Source organism: Spermophilus citellus (genome assembly GCF_964194105.1).
Source record: "Spermophilus citellus genome assembly, chromosome: 13".
NCBI classification, from domain to species: Eukaryota; Metazoa; Chordata; class Mammalia; order Rodentia; family Sciuridae; genus Spermophilus; species Spermophilus citellus.
The window spans coordinates 114,329,652-114,348,850 of record NC_138193.1 but is presented as its reverse complement, the minus strand read 5'-3'; positions in this window follow the sequence as shown (position 1 = coordinate 114,348,850).

Genomic DNA, 19,199 nt, shown 5'->3' with positions numbered 1-19,199 from the left:
AAGGAAAACCACATCCTACGGAAGTTTTCAGTTAGCAAGCAAGTTACAGAAGCTGAAAACAAGCTGTTAGCAGAACAACTCAGCCGCATCTTGGGTCCAGTAGGTGCTGGACAGCCATCAAGCAGATGGTCAGTGGGGGTGAGAATCCACTTCAAAGTTGTATAGGTCACCAAGACCACCTCATCCTGGGTTGAGTACATTTTGTGGGTCCAAAGTACAGAAAACTATATATAATTGAGCAGAAAACAGCTTTCATTTCAGTTTCTGAGAAACAGCTCTTGTAACAGTTTTTTATGGAAGGCAGCAAAATTGGAGTCTTAGGCCTGCCTATGACCATTCTTGCTTTATTATTGCCTTTTCTAACTTATCAAAATCTTTTATCTATATTCGATATTTTTACTAATCTATCACCTAACGTACACTCTTATTAACTGTATTTATCAGTTCACACCCCAACAAATTCAAGTCCCACATTAAATTTAGTAAGAAAACCATGAATACAGCTCTTATTTATTTATTTATTTATTTATTTATTTATTTATTTTTTATTGATTATTTAAAGCATTACATAGTTCATGATATATCATCTTTCATACATTTGACTCAAATTGTGTTTTGAACTCCCATTTTCACCCCAAATACAGATTGCAGAATCACATCTGTTACATATTCACATTTTTACATAATGCCATATTAGTGACTGTTGTATTCTGCTACCTTTCCTATCCCCTACTATCCCCCCTCCCCTCCCCTCCCCTCCCATCTTCCCTCTCTACCTCCCCTGCTGTTGTTCAATTCTCTCCCTCTTTTTCCTTCCCCCTTGCCCCTCATAACCTCTTATAATTTTATGTATCATTGAAGGTCTCCTACCATTTCCATGTGCTTTCCCTTCTCTCCCCGTTTCTCTCCCCCCATTCGTCTTTGTTTACTGTAGTCTTTCCTCATGCTCTTCCTTCCTGTTCTGTTCTTAGTTGTTCTCATTATATCAAAGCAGACATTTGGCATTTGTTTTTTAGGGCTTGGCTAGCTTCACTTAGCATAATCTGTTCTAATGCCATCCATTTCCCTGCAAATTCTATGATTTTGTCATTTCTTAGTGCTGCATAATACTCCATTGTGTATATATGCCACATTTTTTTTATCCATTCATCTATTGAGGGACATCTAGGTTGGTTCCACAGTCTAGCTATTGTGAATTGTGCCGCTATAATCATTGATGCAGCCGTATCCCTATAGAGCGCTCTTTTAAGGTCCTCAGGGAATAGTCCGAGAAGGGCGATAGCTGGGTCAAATGGTGGATCCATTCCCAGCTTTCCCAGGAATCTCCATACTGCTTTCCAAATTGGCCTCACCATTTTGTAGCCCCACCAGCAGTGTACAAGTGTGCCCTTTTCCCCACATCCCCGCCAACACTTATTGTTGTTTGACTTCATAATGGCTGCCAATCTTACTGGAGTGAGATGGTATCTTAGGGTGGTTTTGATTTGCATTTCTCTGATTGCTAGAGATGGTGAGCATTTTTTCATGTACTTGTTGATTGATTGTATGTCCTCCTCTGAGAAGTGTCTGTTGAGGTCCTTGGCCCATTTGTTAATTGGGTTATTTGTTATCTTATTGTTTAATTTTTTGAGTTCTTTGTGCATTCTGGATATTAGGGCTCTATCGGAGGTGTGGGGGGTAAAAATTTGTTCCCAGGATGTAGGCTCTCTATTTACCTCTTTTATTGTTTCTCTTGCTGAGAAAAAACTTTTTAGTTTAAGTAAGTCCCATTTGTTTATTCTTGTTGTTAACTCTTGGGCTATGGGTGTCCTATTAAGGAATTTGGAGCCCGACCCCACAATATGTAAATCGTATCCAACTTTTTCTTCTATCAGACGCAGTGTCTCTGATTTGATATCTAGCTCCCTGATCCATTTTGAGTTAATTTTTGTGGATGGCGAGAGAAAGGGATTCAATTTCATTTTGTTGCATATGGATTTCCAATTTTCCCAGCACCATTTGTTGATGATGCTATCCTTCCTCCATTGCATGCTTTTAGCCCCTTTATCAAATATAAGATAGTTGTAACTTTGTGGATTAGTCTCTGTGTCTTCTATTCTGTACCATTGGTCCACCTGCCTGTTTTGGTACCAGTACCATGCTGTTTTTGTTACTATTGCTTTGTAGTACAGTTTGACCTCCGGTATCGCTATACCTCCAGATTCACACTTCCTGCTTAGAATTGCTTTTGCTATTCTGGGTCTTTTGTTTTTCCATATGAATTTCATGATTGCTTTGTCTATTTCTTCAAGATATGCCATTGGAATTTTGATTGGCATCGCATTAAACCTGTAGAGAACTTTTGGTAATATCGCCATTTTGATGATGTTAGTTCTGCCTATCCATGAACAGGGTACATTTTTCCATCTTCTGAGATCTTCTTCTATCTCTCTCTTTAGGGTTCTGTAGTTTTCATTGTATAAATCTTTCACCTCTTTTGTTAGGTTGATTCCCAAGTATCTTATTTTCTTTGAGGATATTGTGAATGGAGTGGTTTTCCTTATTTCCATTTCAGAGGTTTTGTTGCTGATATACAGGAATGCCTTTGATTTATGCGTGTTGATTTTATAACCTGCCACTTTGCTGAATTCATTTATTAACTCTAGCAGCTTCTTTGTAGACTCTTTTGGGTCTGTTAAGTATATTATCATGTCATCCGCAAATAGTGATAGTTTAATTTCTTCTTTTCCTATTTTTATGCCTTTAATTTCTTTCGTCTGTCTAATTGCTCTGGCTAGTACTTCGAGAACTAAATTGAATAGAAGTGGTGATAGAGGGCATCCCTGTCTTGTTCCAGATTTTAGAGGAAATGCCTTCAGTTTTTCTCCGTTCAGGATGATGCTAGCCTGAGGTTTAGCATAAATAGCTTTTACAATGTTGAGGTAAGTTCCTGTTATCCCTAGTTTTTCTAATGTTTTGAACATAAAGGGATGCTGTACTTTGTCAAATGCTTTTTCTGCATCCATCGAGATGATCATGTGGTTCTTGTCTTTAAGTCTATTGATGTGGTGAATAGCATTTATTGATTTCCGTATATTGAACCATCCTTGCATCCCAGGAATGAATCCTACTTGATCATGGTGCACAAGTTTTCTAATATGTTTTTGTATTCGATTCGCCAGAATTTTATTGAGAATTTTTGCATCCAAGTTCATTAGAGATATTGGTCTGTAGTTTTCTTTCTTTGAAGTATCTTTGTCTGGTTTTGGGATCAAAGTGATGTTGGCCTCATAGAATGAATTTGGAAGAGCTCCTTCTTTTTCTATTTCTTCAAATAGCTTGAAAAGTATTGGTATTAATTCTTCTTTGAAGGTTTTGTAGAACTCCACTGTATACCCATCCGGTCCAGGGCTTTTCTTTGTTGGTAGTCTTTTGATGGCTTCTTCTATTTCTTCTTTTGTTATTGGTCTGTTTAAATTGTGTGTGTCTTCCTGTCTCAATCTGGGCAAATCATATGCCTTAAGAAATTTATCGATATCTTCATTATCTTCTATTTTATTGGAATATAGGGTTTCAAAATACTTTCTAATTATCTTCTGTATTTCTGTGGTGTCTGTTGTGATATTGCCTTTTTCATCCCGTATGTTAGTAATTTGAGTTCTCTCTCTTCTTCTTTTTGTTAGCATGGCTAAAGGCTTGTCTATCTTATTTATTTTTTCAAAGAACCAACTTTTAGTTTTATCAATTTTTTCAGTGGTTTCTTTTGTTTCAATTTCGTTGATTTCTGCTCTAATTTTAATTATTTCTTGTCTTCTACTACATTTGCTGTTGTTTTGCTCTTCCTTTTCTAGGTTTTTGAGGTGTTGCGTGAGTTCATTTATTTGTTGGTTTTTTCTTTTTTTGAGGTAAGAACTCCAAGAAATGAATTTCCCTCTTAAAACTGCTTTCATTGTGTCCCATAGATTCCGGTATGTTGTGTCTGTGTTATCATTTGATTCTAAGAATTTTTTCATCTCCTCCTTTATGTCTTCTATAACCCATTGATCATTCAATAACTTATTGTTCATTTTCCATGTTATGTAGGATTTTTCCTTCCTTCTTTTATCATTGATTTCCAATTTCATTCCATTATGATCAGATATGGTGCATGGTATTATCTCCACACCTTTATATTTACTAAGAGTTGCCTTATGGCATAATACATGGTCTATCTTTGAGTAGGATCCATGTGCTGCTGAGAAGAACGTATACCCACTTGATGATGGTTGATATATTCTATATATGTCGGTTAAGTCTAGGTTATTGATTGTGCTGTTGAGTTCTATAGTTTCTTTATTCAGCTTTTGTCTAGAGGATCTGTCTAATGGCGAGAGCGGTGTGTTGAAGTCACCCATAATTATTGTGTTGTGGTCTATTTGACTCTTGAACTTGAGGAGAGTTTGTTTTATGAACGTTGCAGCTCCATTGTTTGGTGCATACAAATTGATGATTGTTATGTCTTGTTGGTGGATGGTTCCTTTTAACAGTATATAGTGACCTTCTTTATCCATCTTGATTAACTTAGGTTTGAAGTTGATTTTATTCGATATGAGTATGGCCACTCCTGCTTGCTTCCGAGGGCCATGTGAGTGGTATGATTTTTCCCAACCTTTCACCTTCAGCCTGTGTATGTCTTTTCCTATCATATGAGTCTCCTGAAGGCAGCATATTGTTGGATTTGTTTTCTTGATCCAGGTTACTAGCCTATGTCTCTTAATTGGTGAGTTTAGGCCATTAACATTTAAGGTTACAATTGAGATATGATTTGTACTTCCAGTCATGCTTCTTTATTTATTTATTTTAGTTTGGCTAGTTTTGCTTTTTGGTTATTCTTCTCCCCCTTTACTGAGATACCTCCTGCTGTTAGTTTTGGGCACTATTTTTCCATTCCTCTTCTTGTATTGTTTTGTTCAAAATGCTTTGCAGAGCTGGTTTTCTTGCTGCAAATTCTTTTAGCTTTTGTTTATCGTGAAAGATTTTAATTTCATTGTCAAATTTGAAGCTCAATTTTGCTGGATATAGTATTCTTGGTTGGAATCCATTATTTTTCAGCATTTGAAATACATTATTCCAGGATCTTCTCGCTTTCAAAGTTTGTGATGAGAAATCGGTCGTTAACCTAATTGGTTTACCCCTGAATGTAATCTGCCTCTTTTCTCTCGTAGCTTTTAATATTCTCTCCTTGTTCTGTACGTTGGCTATCTTCATAATTATATGTCTTGGAGTTGGTCTATTATGGTTTTGAATGTTTGGGGTCCTGTAGGCTTCCAGGATTTGGCAATCCATTCCATCTTTCATCTCTGGGAAGTTTTCTAGAATTATTTCATTTAATATGCTGTCCATTCCTTTGGTTTGAAACTCTGTGCCTTCTTCTATCCCTATGACTCTCAGATTTGGTTTTTTTATGACATCCCATATCTCTTGAATAGATTGCTCGTGGGATTTAAGCATCTTTTCTGTGTTGACTATATTCTTTTCAAGTTGATAAACCTTGTCTTCATTATCTGATGTTCTGACTTCTACTTGATCAAGTCTATTTGTAATATTCTCGTTTGAGTTTTTAATTTGGTTTATAGTTTCCTGTAATTCTAGGATTATTGTTTGATTTTTTTTTAAGATCTCTATCTCCTGGTAGAGCTCGTTCTTTGCCATTTGAATTTGTTTGTTTAATTCATTTTCAAAATATACTTTTATTTCTTGGACTTGCTGTCTCATGTCTTCTCTAATATTCCTTTCCATTCGAGTTAGGTATGCCTTGAGTTCTTTCGCTATCCCTGTTTCTGATGTTTCTATGTCCTCCTGTAGAATTGGGTTGTCTTGCATTGTTTGTAATCCTTTTTCCCTTGTTTTCTCATGTTGTCCAAGTTACTTTCCAGCTCTTTTTGATTGTCGTGTTTCTGCTCTCTTCTATAGTTTTGTTTTGTTTCTGTATTACTCTGATGTCTCTCCTTTGTGTTGTTAAACTATGCCTGCTAACGTGGATTCCGCTGGGAAGGAATTCCCACGTCCGAGCTCCAGTGACGACACTACTCTGCTATGACGGGCCCCAGTCTCCTTGCCGGGGTGCCCTCATGGGGGGGTGTGACTGGACTGTCTCTGTTTGGTTTCAGCTCCCTGTCGCAGCAGGCGGGCAGTCTCCAGCCGCCCAGTATCACAGGCCGCGAGCAGGTGATCAGTCGCCAGCGGGTGGGCGTTCTCCTACCGCCCAGTTGCGCGGGCAGTGGGTGAGCTGTCACCGGCGGGCCTGCAGTTTACAGCTGCTCAGTCGTGAGGGCCTTGCCTCTAGTCTCCTGGTTTTTCCTGCTAGTCTTGGTTTCTCCTGCTAGACCAGATTTCCCCTGAGTGATGGTTCTCGGCAGTTCAAACTGTACTCTGGGCCTGCCGTTTGTTGGGTGTGGAGGGTGGCTATTGGGAACCCCGACACTCTATTGTTTTGTTTCCCTTGTGGTGAATAGAACTGTACCACTTCCTTCCCCGTCTGAAATCCCGTACTCAGCCCGGGGGTCAGTGCGGGCTAGGCTGGCGGGATTCCACTTCGTGGCAACCACTTATCTCCCTGCTTGCTAGTTAATCCCTTGTGTGCAGCGCCACGCCTCTGTAGCCGCGGGGCAGGCCACTCGAATCACACAGCCTGGATCTCCGGGGTCACACCATTGTCTTTTGGGATCCCCGGCTCTCTATGGTTTTGATTTTTTCTGTTTGTTTACCCCTCCCCCGGCGCTGGCTAGACAGGTTTTGTTTTAGCTGCTGATGGGAGGGGGGGTTGAAGGTCCGGTGCCTCTAATTCTCCCTTAGTCTTTGTGCCTGCTCACTGTGATACTCCCTTCCCCTGAAAGTCTAGGAGAGAATTTATGCGAAATCCCCCTATGTATGGGGGCTGAACTGAGTGACACACACCTGTCTTGTTGTTGCAATCTGTCGGAGAGTGGCGGTGGATACTTCAGCTCTCCAAGATGGTGGCCGCTGGTTGCCTTAGTGGAGTGTCCCTTGTGGGGGAAGGGACTGTATCGCTTCCTTCCCCGTCTGCGATCCCGAACTCAGCCCGGGGGTCAGTGCCCACTTGGCAGTTGGGATACCACCATGTCCCAGGCCCTTATCTCCCTGCTTACTATTTAATCCCTTCTCTGTGGCGCCACGCCTTCTGTAGCCGCAGGGCAGGCCGCCCTAATCAGACTGCCTGGATCTCCGGGGTCACACCGTTGGCTTTTGGGATCCCCGGCACTGTGGCGCCACGCCTTCTGTAGCCGCGGGGCAGGCCGCCAGAATCAGACAGCCTGGATCTCCAGGGTCACACCGTTGGCTTTTGGGATCCCCGGCACTGTGGCGCCACGCATTCTGTAGCCGTGGGGCAGGCCGCCAGAATCAGACAGCCTAAATACAGCTCTTTAAATAATTTTGTTTACTATTAAAAATGTTACTACTAAAACAATTCTATAAAAATGTGATCTCTATTATTATTCTTTATAACATTCTTGAAATATAAACACTTGTTGATTCAAGAGAATATAATAATTTTACTAAAGTCATTGTGTACTAATGTACTTATTAATCTACCAATGAACCATTATTCTATTTTTCTATGTTATTATTTATATGAACATTCATGTTGTTTTTTCTTGGAAAACTAGCAGTTTTGATTATAATGAGCACTTATTACAAATGTCACTTATCACATCATATATTCCTAAATCTTTGAGAAACTTTACTAGGTAAAGCCAACCCAGCGACATAGCTCTCCATGGCATAGCCAGACCGCCTGCTGCACTGCCCTGTGTTTGCTTTACACTAATGTGCTGCAGGGGTCACGCTCTGGTGCTCCTTTCCAAGTTCCGAGAGACACAGAGTCACTGACCCACTGACTGCCCAGTCATCAGCATACAGAGCTGCCAGCAGTTCTCCTGTGCTCCCTGGTAGGTGGCCCTTCCACAGATGGCCCCTCCCTGTGTCCCTGAGAGCTGGCATGGCAACCAGATGGCATCATCGCCACGTGGCCTCTGAGCAGGCTCCTCTCTTGCAGATGAGGCATTTGAGAGCCACATGTGTGGTGGCTGCAGCCCAGAGGTTGCTGCAGCCCCGTGGCTGTGTCCCCTTATTGAGAGCCACAGCCAAAGGGGCCCCAGCAAACTTCCAGCTGCCAGCAAACCTCCAGCTGCCAGCTGATGATTGGCTCACAGTGGCCCCAGCAACATCTAGCTGATTGGCTCCTCTGCGGTGATGCTCATTGGGCTGTTTCCCTGCCCTTTCAGACCACGGAGCTGCTCATTGGGGGACTTCTTTGGCTCCGCCCATGCGGCCCAGCCAATCGGCCTCAAGAGCAGGAGGATTGTGGGAGGTGGTGAGGCTTGTGTGGGGGAGAGGCTTGTGGGAAGCCGGTGGTGGCAGTTGGGCTCTGAGGGTTTTTCCTGAGGAGCTGTTTTGTTTGGCGTTTGTAGTTCTAAAAATAAAGTTAGTTTCTTTTGACAAGTGGCTCCTGAATTGTGCCCAGCCAGACTGTGGCATTTGGTGGCTCGCACGGGGAGTGACTGAGGGTAAGTAAACCGCTCGCCCCTGAGGGCAGGGCGAGAGGATGGGTAGCCATTCTAAGTTTCCTCTTTTGTTTTGCTTCATTTTTGTTTCAAGTTGCCTGTCCCTGGAGATGAGTGAGACGGAAGAAAAACCGCTCACATCTGAGGAAAAACTATTTGCGTCTGAGGAACAGATAGGGAGAAAGGACGGATGCACATGTCAGGAGGATAGAAAGGCTATAATGAATTTTTATTGTTCCCTTTTTATTTCATTCTGTCTCGGTTTTGTTTGGTGTTATCTTGTTGGGTTGTATTACAGTAGAAATACGGGATCAGCAATTAGTAAAAAACAAACCGAAAGACTGTTAAGTAAATTATTAGAGGAAGGAGGCTTCCCAGTAAAATCAAGAGCAGTCAGGGCATACGTTGATATAATACAAAAATGTAGCCCATGGCTTTTTAAGGAGGAGTTGTTAGATATATCACAATGGAACCATCATGGTGAAGATTTAAAAAGAATAGAAAAGAACAACACAGGGACTCTGCCAGTTGGCACATTGCCATTGTAAGCATTGGTATCTGGTTTGCTTAGTCCAAAGCCTTCAGTTCAGACAATGGTAGAGGAAGGAGAAGACATATTGATTCAAGTAAAAGAGAAGATCTCTCAAGTTAGTCAGACAGAGGAAAAGATTCAAGTAAAAGAGAAGGTCTTTCGAACTAGTCAGACAGAGGAAGAAAGTGTAAAGCAGAAAAAGCCATCAGGGGAAAAGTTACAGCAGGAGACTGCTAATAATACCTTTATATCAGAGAGCGTAAGTGTCCAACCAACAGCACCACCTCTACAGGAGACTGCTACTAACAGCATTCTATCACCAGAGGGCATAAGTGTCCAATCAAGAGCACCACCTCCATATGCTAGGAGACTCCCAACCCCCGCAGTTGATAGTTGGGATCCTGAGACAGGATCTCAAGTATTAACATGCCCTGTGTTTGAGGTAGGAGGGCAGCAAATTTACCAGGGTTTAAATTTCAAAACAGTGAAGGAGCTAAAAGGGGCTGTAACAACCTATGGTCCTCAAGCACCCTTCACTGTAAGCTTGGTCGAATCCATTAACAACTTGAACATGACGCCAGCAGATTGGGCTAATATGTGTAAAGCTGTGCGAAATGGAGGTCAATACCTGTTATGGAAGGTTGCCAATGAGGAACTTTGCAAGGAGACGGCTAAGCGAAATGCAGCAGCTGGTTATCCTCAGAGAAATCTAGATATGTTGTTAGGAAAGGGACCTTATGAGGATCGGCAGCAACAAATTGCATATGATCCTGGCGTATACACACAAATTACTGCAGAGGCGATTAGGGCATGGAAGACTTTACAAGGACATGGAGGTTTACAAGGTCAATTATCTAAGGTAATACAAGGAGCTAATGAACCTTACGCTGAATTTGTAGATAGGCTTATTCAAATAGCTACCAGAATTTTTGGGAATACAGAACGAGCAATGCCATTAATAAAACAACTGGCTTATGACCAAGCGAATCGTTGGTGCAGAGATATCATTAGACCATGGAAACAGGAAGATTTAAACACATATATTAAATTATGTAGAGACATTAATGAACAAGAGCAAGTCATGGCAGCTGCAGTAAAACAGGCTTTAGATGCCAGAGACATTAATGAACAAGGGCAAATTGTGGCAGCTGCAGTAAAACAGGCTTTATATGCCAGGCCAAGAACATGCTACAATTGTCAACAAACAGGACATTTTAAAAGGAATTGCCTCATAGGAGGAGGGTTTAACAAAACTAGGTATCAAAGGAGTAGAATACCGGGTATTTGCCCACAATGCCGTAGAGGGAGACATTGGGCTAATGAATGCCGTTCTCAAACCACCATAGAGGGTACTCCATTACATTGGGCTAATGAATGCCGTTCTCAAACCAGCATAGAGGGTACTCCATTATCAAAAAACGAACAAGGACAAGGTGTTTATCCACAATATCGTGGACAAAGGCATCAGGCTCTGTTGCCAAAAAATGGACAGGGGGCCCCAATGCTCTGGGGCCCCAAACCACAAATATACAGAGCACTGGAGGAACCCAGAAACCCCATCAGGGTAGTGCCCAGGACACATTGTCCATCAGATCCCTCATCAGACAAACCAGAGGGAGCACAGGGTTGGACATCTGCGCCTCCGCCAGATCAGTACTAACACCAGAGATGGGAGTTCAAATCATTCCCACAGGGGTAAAAGGACCTCTTCCCAAAGGAACAGTAGGCTTATTATTGGGATGCAGCTCTTCTACTCTAAAAGGACTTTTGATAAGTCCTGGGGTAATTGATCCCAATTATGAAGGTGAAATAAAAATTATAGCCAGTTCTCCAAAGGGTATATCAGTAATTTCACCAGGAGATAGAATAGCACAGTTACTAATAATACCAAGCCTACATGATAAATTTTCCAGTCATGCTGTAGAAAGAGGTTCCAAGGGATTAGGCTCCACAGGTGTAGATTGGGCTATGCTTTCTTTAAATTTAGATTCTCGCCCCATGCTAAAACTAAATATTCAAGGACATGAATTTAATGGGCTACTGGATACAGGTGCAGACCTTAGCATCATCTCTCGTCAAGAATGGCCAAAACACTGGCCATTACAACAAGCCACTCAAATGCTTCGAGGCCTAGGAGTGGCGACTAATCCCCATAGAAGTGCAATGGGATTAGATTGGAAGGATCCTGAAGGATGTGAAGGAACTATACAACCATATGTATTGGATCATCTTCCCGTAAATTTATGGGGACGAGATGTCTTAGATCAATTAGGTTTGACATTAACAAATAACATCAACCAAAATGCACCCACTATTATGGCTAGACAAGGTTTTAGGAAAGTAAAAAGATTAGAAAAACAAGAACAAGGTATAACAGCACCAATACAAATAGATCAAGGAACAGACAGACATGGGTTGGATTTTCACAAAGGGCCACTGAGACAATAAAAATTTCTTGGAAATCAGAAAGACCAGTATGGGTTCCTCAGTGGCCCTTGACTAAAGAAAAGATACAAGTAGCCCATGATCTGGTCAAACAACAATTAGCGGAAGGACATATACAACCTTCTGTATCTCCCCATAATACTCCCATTTTTGTCATCAAAAAGAAATCTGGTAAATGGAGATTATTGCAAGAATTAAGAGCCATTAATAATGAAATTGTCATTATGGGACCTGCTCAATCAGGGATTCCTCAATTGTCTGCTTTGCCAAAATCTTGGTATGTTTTACTTATAGATATTAAAGATTATTTTTTTTCAATTCCAATTCATCCTGATGATAGTCCACGTTTTGCATTTACTATCCCTGCACTGAATCATGAAGGTCCTGATCAGAGATATGAATGGAAAGTACTCCCTCAAGGGATGGCTAACAGCCCAACTATGTGTCAAATTTATGTTAATAAAGCAATCCAGCCACTTAGAAATCAAAATCCTGAACTACAAATATTTCACTATATGGACGTTGAATTGTAAGCACACAAGGCTAAAAACACATTGCTAGAATGTTATGCCACACTTACAAACTTATTAAAAAATTATAATCTAGAGATAGCAATAGATAAAGTACAATTAAATTTTCCAATTAATTATTTAGGAGTTCTATTATCCTCAACCATGGTCCGTCCACCAAAAATTCAGATCTAAACAATAACAGGTTTGATTTGAAAATGTGATTTTGATAATTACATGGAAGGTTTGATATGAAGGCTAGCCCAGTTGATTATAGAGTACCAAGAGAAGCCTATTTTTGTTCTTTTGGTGAGAGTATAGATTGGGAACACATTTCTAGCAATTCCAAATCTAGGAATTAATGTAGCAATAAAGATAAGTGTGCAGTACTGCCCCTGACACATACGGACTTATATATCTTGCGTCTTAGAGATTTTAAGACAATCATGTACATATACATAAGCATAAAATGCCTCTTCTAGGTAAACATATTAAAGACAACAAACTGAAGGGATTCCAGGGGCGGTTACTGATCTGGAATAGTATGCTGTATGTGGAATAGGGGGAAATGGGGTGTGTATCAGAAACCAGAAGGGCACCCTCCTCCTTTTTCTCCCAGTGAGACATTGCTCTGGAAAAAAAGACGTGTGTGTTAGAGAGAAGGTGCTTTGGAGGCACCGAAGCCTCAGGGCACACGCGTGTGCCAGAGCTGGTCCCCAAGAGAGCAGACATGATTAAATCACCGGCACTTAGCTCATTAAAATGAGATTGGGCATGTAAATTATGGGCTGTCAGCTAAGGAAAATCCAAATTGCTTCAATAAGAGTGGCCCAATATCTTGGAAATGCCTGGGAGGACGAGGCTGGTGCTGATGATAGAAAAGCAGGTGGGCAGCTCTGAGACGGGGACAAATGTCCTGGAGGTGTGAGACTCCCCTGCTGCGTGTTCCTGTGCCGTGGGCAGTGCAGTCTTCCTTCTGTCCCTGGTGAAGCTGGCAGTGAGCCCTGTGCAGCTCACCACTGAGCTCTGCTGGGAAGCACTCCTGTGGGAGAGGCAGGAAAGCAGCCCAGCTGAGCTGTCTCCAGGACTGTGGTTCACCATCCAGGGGGTCTGGACCCTGGGAGGAGAGGAGGCAAGAGGTGTGGACCACCTGCATGGGAGCTGGAGAGAGGTGTGCAGCCCAGCGCTCCCCGAAACAAAAATGGCAACAGTGGCTGCGTGTGCAAGTGACTTCAGTTTCTTCTTTCCACATTTTATGTATAATCTGATGCTTGCTAACAAACATGAGCTGTGGTTAGAAATAAAATCTATTCTAAATCTTCATGACACCAGTGATCTGCTTTCTACTGACTGAGACCCATCGGCACCACCTGGACATGGGCAGTATACAGGTATCACCTACTCTTCTTTATGGCCAAGCGCTTCTCCCAGCTGTGCCCACAGAAGGCTTCCCTGCCCAGCGCCCTGCGGCCACCTTCCCTGGGCCTAGGCCTGCTTCAAGGTGTGAGGCCCCTCCCCTGCCCTGCCCCTCCCCTGCCTTCCTTCCGGGAGGGCACATTTAGTTCAGTCCCTGTGTCTGCGATTCCAAGGGCCTACCCGCGGCACGAGGTAACCTGGAGAAATCTCCCTCTCTGCACTTCTTTAGAAACTAGGTCCTGGCTGATCTAGGAGACCAGGCAGAGCCCTCACGTGCGATGCCCCCTCTCTCCACCTGGGACAGTCCAGGAGTCAGAGGAGCCGCCTCTGCAGCCTTCATCACCGGACCCCGCCCTCGACCCCGCCCTCTGCAGTGTGTGGCTCCCCAGGCTGCAGCCTGCGGGTCACCAGAGCCCTGATGTGTGGCCTGGGAGGAGGTGGCCCCGACCTCTGAAGGGCTGCCAGGGGTCTCCCTGACAGATTTGAACAAAATGTTTTATTTGCATATGCACGTATTTAAAAATTCCATAGATTCTAGATCTCTATTTTGGTGGATATCTGATTTTTTATGATATATTAGAAAACAGATAATTATTCACATAGCTCTACCAATGAATGCCAATCTTGAATAATATATATCCTCAGAAAATGCTGGAAGAAATACATCAAAATATTAATAAGACGACTTTAGGTGATATTTTTATTTATCTTTTAACAACATTGTACAAGTTTTCTGTGATTGGCATGTATCAGTCCTAGACAAGCTAGGAGACAGCGCATTTAAACTGGAGAATTTCACATTGACACTTGCTAAGCCGATATTTCAGAATTGGAATTGGGAAACACCAAGGCTCCTTAGAACAACAGCTGTGCGAAGTTGCTACCACCCTCAGGGCTTGGAGAATAACAGGAAGAGGCCGTGGTTATTATTGCGCAGGGAGGGACCCCGTGAGGCCCCTGCGCGGGGAGGACCTATGCAGGGGAGGACCTATGCAGGGGAGGCCCTGTGCCGCCGAGGCCCATGCGCAGAAGGACCCTGTGTGGCCGTGACCCATGTGCGCAGGGCAGGGGCAGCCCTGTGCGGTGGCTGGCCTCTGGCTGCAAATCGCAGCAGCCTAGTTCAGGTTTTCTGCAGCCCCACAGGGCCAAAGCCACAACCTGACCTCTGCCAGGGCCATGCTAGCCCTTGGGAAGCGCAGCCCTGGCGGCTCCCCACCGCAGGTGGTCTCCCTCTGGAACTCCCTGTCGCTGAACCAAGGATGGAGCTGGATTCCCAAGGATGCAGCAGTTCAGGCCGAAGCGCCAAGTAGAGGAGTGAGGATCTGAAGCGAGGTCAACAACGTGACGCTTAGCTAAGCACGTTTCGCTTCCACCGAAAGGAAGCCAACCCAAAGGCTCCTGCTCGCTTACCAAAGACAGTGGGCAGCCCTTCTTGCATGGACACCTGCACGGCAAAGGATCCCGGGCACGTTATGGCCACCAAGCTGCTAATTGGAATGAGTAAAATGGGACGCCAAGGTCTTCACACAATGGCCGGCTCAGAACGCTCCATAGATCCTCATAAAGTAGGAAAGCCTTGGAAACGTCATGAGATAAACTTTGAGAATTTGTCTTAACAAAAGCAGAATTTGCTGAAGGCTTCACATGCTCAGGGCTTAGCTACTCTCTGTTTCAACAGCGGCTGAAATGTGCAGTAGCTCTCCTGGCCATCACCACCACACCGCCTATGGCCCAAGTGACTCAGGCCTTTGGATTTCAGACAGGAGATGGAACCCTTGTGGACTGTTCAGATGAGACCCTGCAGGTGATGCCCACAGAGGGAAGCACACACAGGCTCCTGAGAACCCAGAGAGCCAGGACGGGAAGCTAGTGCCACCCCCAGGGATGGCGGCCAGGAGGATGAGACTACCTTATCTACAGCCAGGAAAGGAGTGCACGACCGCCAGGGGTCCAAGTCCGTTTAGGAAGGAGCAGGGACAGGCTCAGCCCCCTTGCCCCGTGTGTGCTTGGTCCTCCTTGCTGACCTGCCAGTGGCCACCTAAGGGGCCTGGGTGACCCAGGGCAAGGTAAGTGAAAGGGGCATTGAGTTCAGAGCAAGAGAGACCAACAGAAGCACCTGCCCGCTTCCCAGAAGCCACAAGGAGCTGACTTGTGAGTGAGCAGCTCTCTGTGCAGGACACAGGGTGGGAGCGATTTGGACAACCAAGAGCTTTAGACCTTCCTGTCACCGGCTAGGGCCTGTCAGGATTCCTAACGGCTGCTGTTTTTTACGAGGAGAGTCTTATGATATTACTCAGACATCTTCTCACCGTTCGTATTGAATTGTCTCTCGTGGGTTTTGCCTGGGAAACCTGATGTCCACCTCCCACCATGGAGGAGGGGGCTCTGGGATAGGAGTCACAGTGAAGCTGCCCGAGACAGGCTGTGAACAGTCAGGCAACAGGCGAGAAGGACGGTGCAGACACCAGCTCAGCGGGAGAAACAGGGACAAAGGGAGAAAGCAAGTGTTTTCCTTGTACTTTGTGCTGCATGTTATTTTGAAAATGTTGATTGACACAAACTCACCACAGGTTGCCTCGGTTTGAGAACCTCTTCCGAGATAAGTATCTTAAAATGTATTTTAAAAAATTAAAACTTTCAGATAGGTTTTTATTCAGCAGCTGCCAATGTGAGGGTCTTGGCCCCTTGTTAAATACTGGCACATCTCTGCCTTCTGGGCGTGGGTGAAGGAGGGAATCTCCCGTGTCACTTGGGCCATAGGCAGTGTGGTGGTGATGGCCCAGGAGAGCCACTGCACATTTCAGCCGCTGTTGACCTCTGGCACGGCTAGGAGCAGTTCTCCCACTGCCTAGGTCCTCAGGACACAGTGGTAGGAGCCCCGGTGAGTGCGAGAGGAGCAGCTCTGAGTGCTGAGCCTGGAGGGTGTCTCTGTGCAGAGTTGCAGCGGTACTGATGCCCAGCAGCCCACAGGACGCACAGCTGAGGTGAGAGCCGGCTTGTAAAAAGTTGTGAAAAGCACAAATTCAGCCTGAAGTGACTGCTCTTGTTGTACGTTTTATCACTCGTTTCTCTGCAGGGCTTACAGGCATGAGTTCTGATCTATGCTAACGGCACTGTGCTGCGTGGGTGAGCGGGGAGACCTGGGACCCATTCCTGTGCCCACCTGCTCTCTGTCCTTTCCTGAGCTGCTGTGTGGGACTCCACTGTGTGCAGCTGCCACATTTCACCCACCTGCGCCCCTGGTGGGAACTGGCAAGACTCCGCCGGTTCTCCACCACCAGGAGCCGTGGTGGGACACTGGGCAATGCAGTCAGACCCAGGGCTGTAGGCTCCTCTTCAGGTGGCCCCACCAGCTGCCTTCTTTTCTGCCCCTTTGGTATGAGCACCCTGCTTTCTCCGTCCTGAACTGCTGCTGTTCCGCCTTCTTCAGGCAGGACAGGAGGGTGCAGGAGAAGCAATGAGGAAGCCCCAGGTGAGCTACGTTTCCCAGCTTTCTTTGAACTCTTCACAGAACTGTGGACCCAGGACAAGGAAAGGCACTGAATGCCAAGGAGTGTCCAGGTCTTCTGAGGAGGACTTGGCAGGTGATCTCTCTCTGCTTATAGAATGAGAAGGAATATGTAGGGAGCCACCACGGAGACTCCCAGGGATACCTGGCTACCTGCCACCCGTGCCTGGGGGCCTGAGGAGGGGGAGACTCGGGTCTGTACTAACTGGAAGCCCAGGAAACACGGCCAGGTGAGTTCTCGTGTTGTCAAGTGCTTCCCCACAGGTCTCTGCAGACGCTGCCCAGCCCTCCGGGTGGCAGGACTGGGCCTTTCAGTGGCCTGCTGCACAGCAGGTGATCGGGTCTCCAAGGGGTCTAGCTGAGCAGCAGGGGCTCAGTCCCAGTTGGGGCGGGGTATGACATGAATCCTGTTTCCTTGGACCTTTCATCAAAGCAGTGTCCTTATGCTCCAGAGGAAGGACGGCAGGGCTGAGGCTCAAGGAGCACGGGGTGACAGGAAGGAGCTCCTTCCCCCGGCCCTCAGAGTCCAGGGAAGTGGCAGCTGCTCCTTGGGGAGCCCAGAGGAGTCGATCTCTGCACCCAGGGTGCAGGATGGGGTGCTCTTGGACCAATATGAAGCAAACGTGTGCGACCTGCAGGAGGGCAGGAGACCACCCAGAGACTGGGAGGGGGCACCAGCCTACCCAATGCTGCAGATGCATTAGGAGACCACATTCCACTGCCCCAACCCCCGGAGTGGTGACTGGCACCAGGAGGCACACAATAGAAACAGGTGCAGGCAAAGGGGAAAAACCAACCAACCAACCAACCAAACAAACAAACAAACTCCTTTTGAGGAGCAAGGATATCATATCGGAACGTGGAAATAAAGGCTCAATGTTAACCGATAAATCAATCAACGGAATCAGACTCTGGGATGGCCCTGCAGTCCAAACTCTGGGGCAGAGACTGAGCGCTCAGAATGATCAGTGAACATGAGGGAGGATCAAACATGAAGGTATATCACAGTGTGGACACACGAGGAATTTCAGAACAGAGAGAGGAGCTACACAAAAGTCAAGTGAAAACTACAAAAAACAAAACAAAAAAATAAATAAATTGAACTAGATACAAAAAGTGTCTCTGGCAGACTCTTATCAGATTGGACATTACTACAGAGAGAGACTGAGTGGGAGTCTAGTGCTGTGTAATTATTCAAGAAAACAAAGTGCAAATTGAAACAGGGACTCCAATGGCTGTGGGAAGTATCTGTGCAGTTAGTGAGTCGCCGTCTCTCAGGTCCAGAGCTCCTCTTGGCCGCGGCTCTGTGAGAATGGAGCTGGGCCCTGGCGCTGTCCGTCTCGCTTGGCAGCGCTGTTCAGCCTGCTTACGTAAGAGACGGTGCTTCCCTTCCCTGCAGCCGCAGCACACGCAGCTCTTCAGGGCTCTGGCCCTGAAGCCCGGGGTTTCCGGTGCTCAAGCTGCATGGCATACCTTGGCAGTGGGTTCCTCCAGCACCCCTGGTCACCTCAGAGGAAGTCCCAAGATGCTGAACTGGTCTGCGGATAGCTCCTCCAGAAACCCATGACAAAGACTCTATGAAGAATACTGTATATGTTAAAAAAACTTAAAAAGAGGAAGACACCGTAAAAGCACAAGGAAAAAAAAAAACCTGTAATCACAAAAGTTCTGACAGAGTACCCAGAAGTGTACGCTAGAGAGGCATTCTTAAGAAAAAGGATAATTATGTGAATTAACGCAGTGGTTTTCCTGTTAGTAGCACCATTGCTTTTCAAATTTCAAATTATTTTATCTATGCTTCAGGGTAAGGTAAAAAAGCCAATACATTATTGATTAGAGAAAACATGGCTTTTAGTGTAAAAGTAAAGAGACAAGTATGCCTGATGTTGGGTTTGAGTTGAACCAGACAACACCAACTTGGGACGTTGTTTGCTTGCTCCCGTTAACCACAGCCACAGCCATAACCTCCCTGGAGAAGTAAACACAAATTCCCAGATGTCAGATGCAACGTGCCCTCTCCTGGGCAAAGGACAGAGGGCTTCTTAGGGAAGGTTGGATCTGGCTCTGGGAAAGGGAGTGTCTGACTACTCCTGGGAGCCCTCGAGTGTCCGTGTGCCAGGGAGTCCTAAACACCCAGGGAGTCAGGACAAAAGCATTCAGTAACTGCTTGGAGAGGCCTCCACGGGCAAATTGAACCCAAGACGTAACAAGTGTAGGGTTCAATTAAGGAATAAGACTCAAAAGTG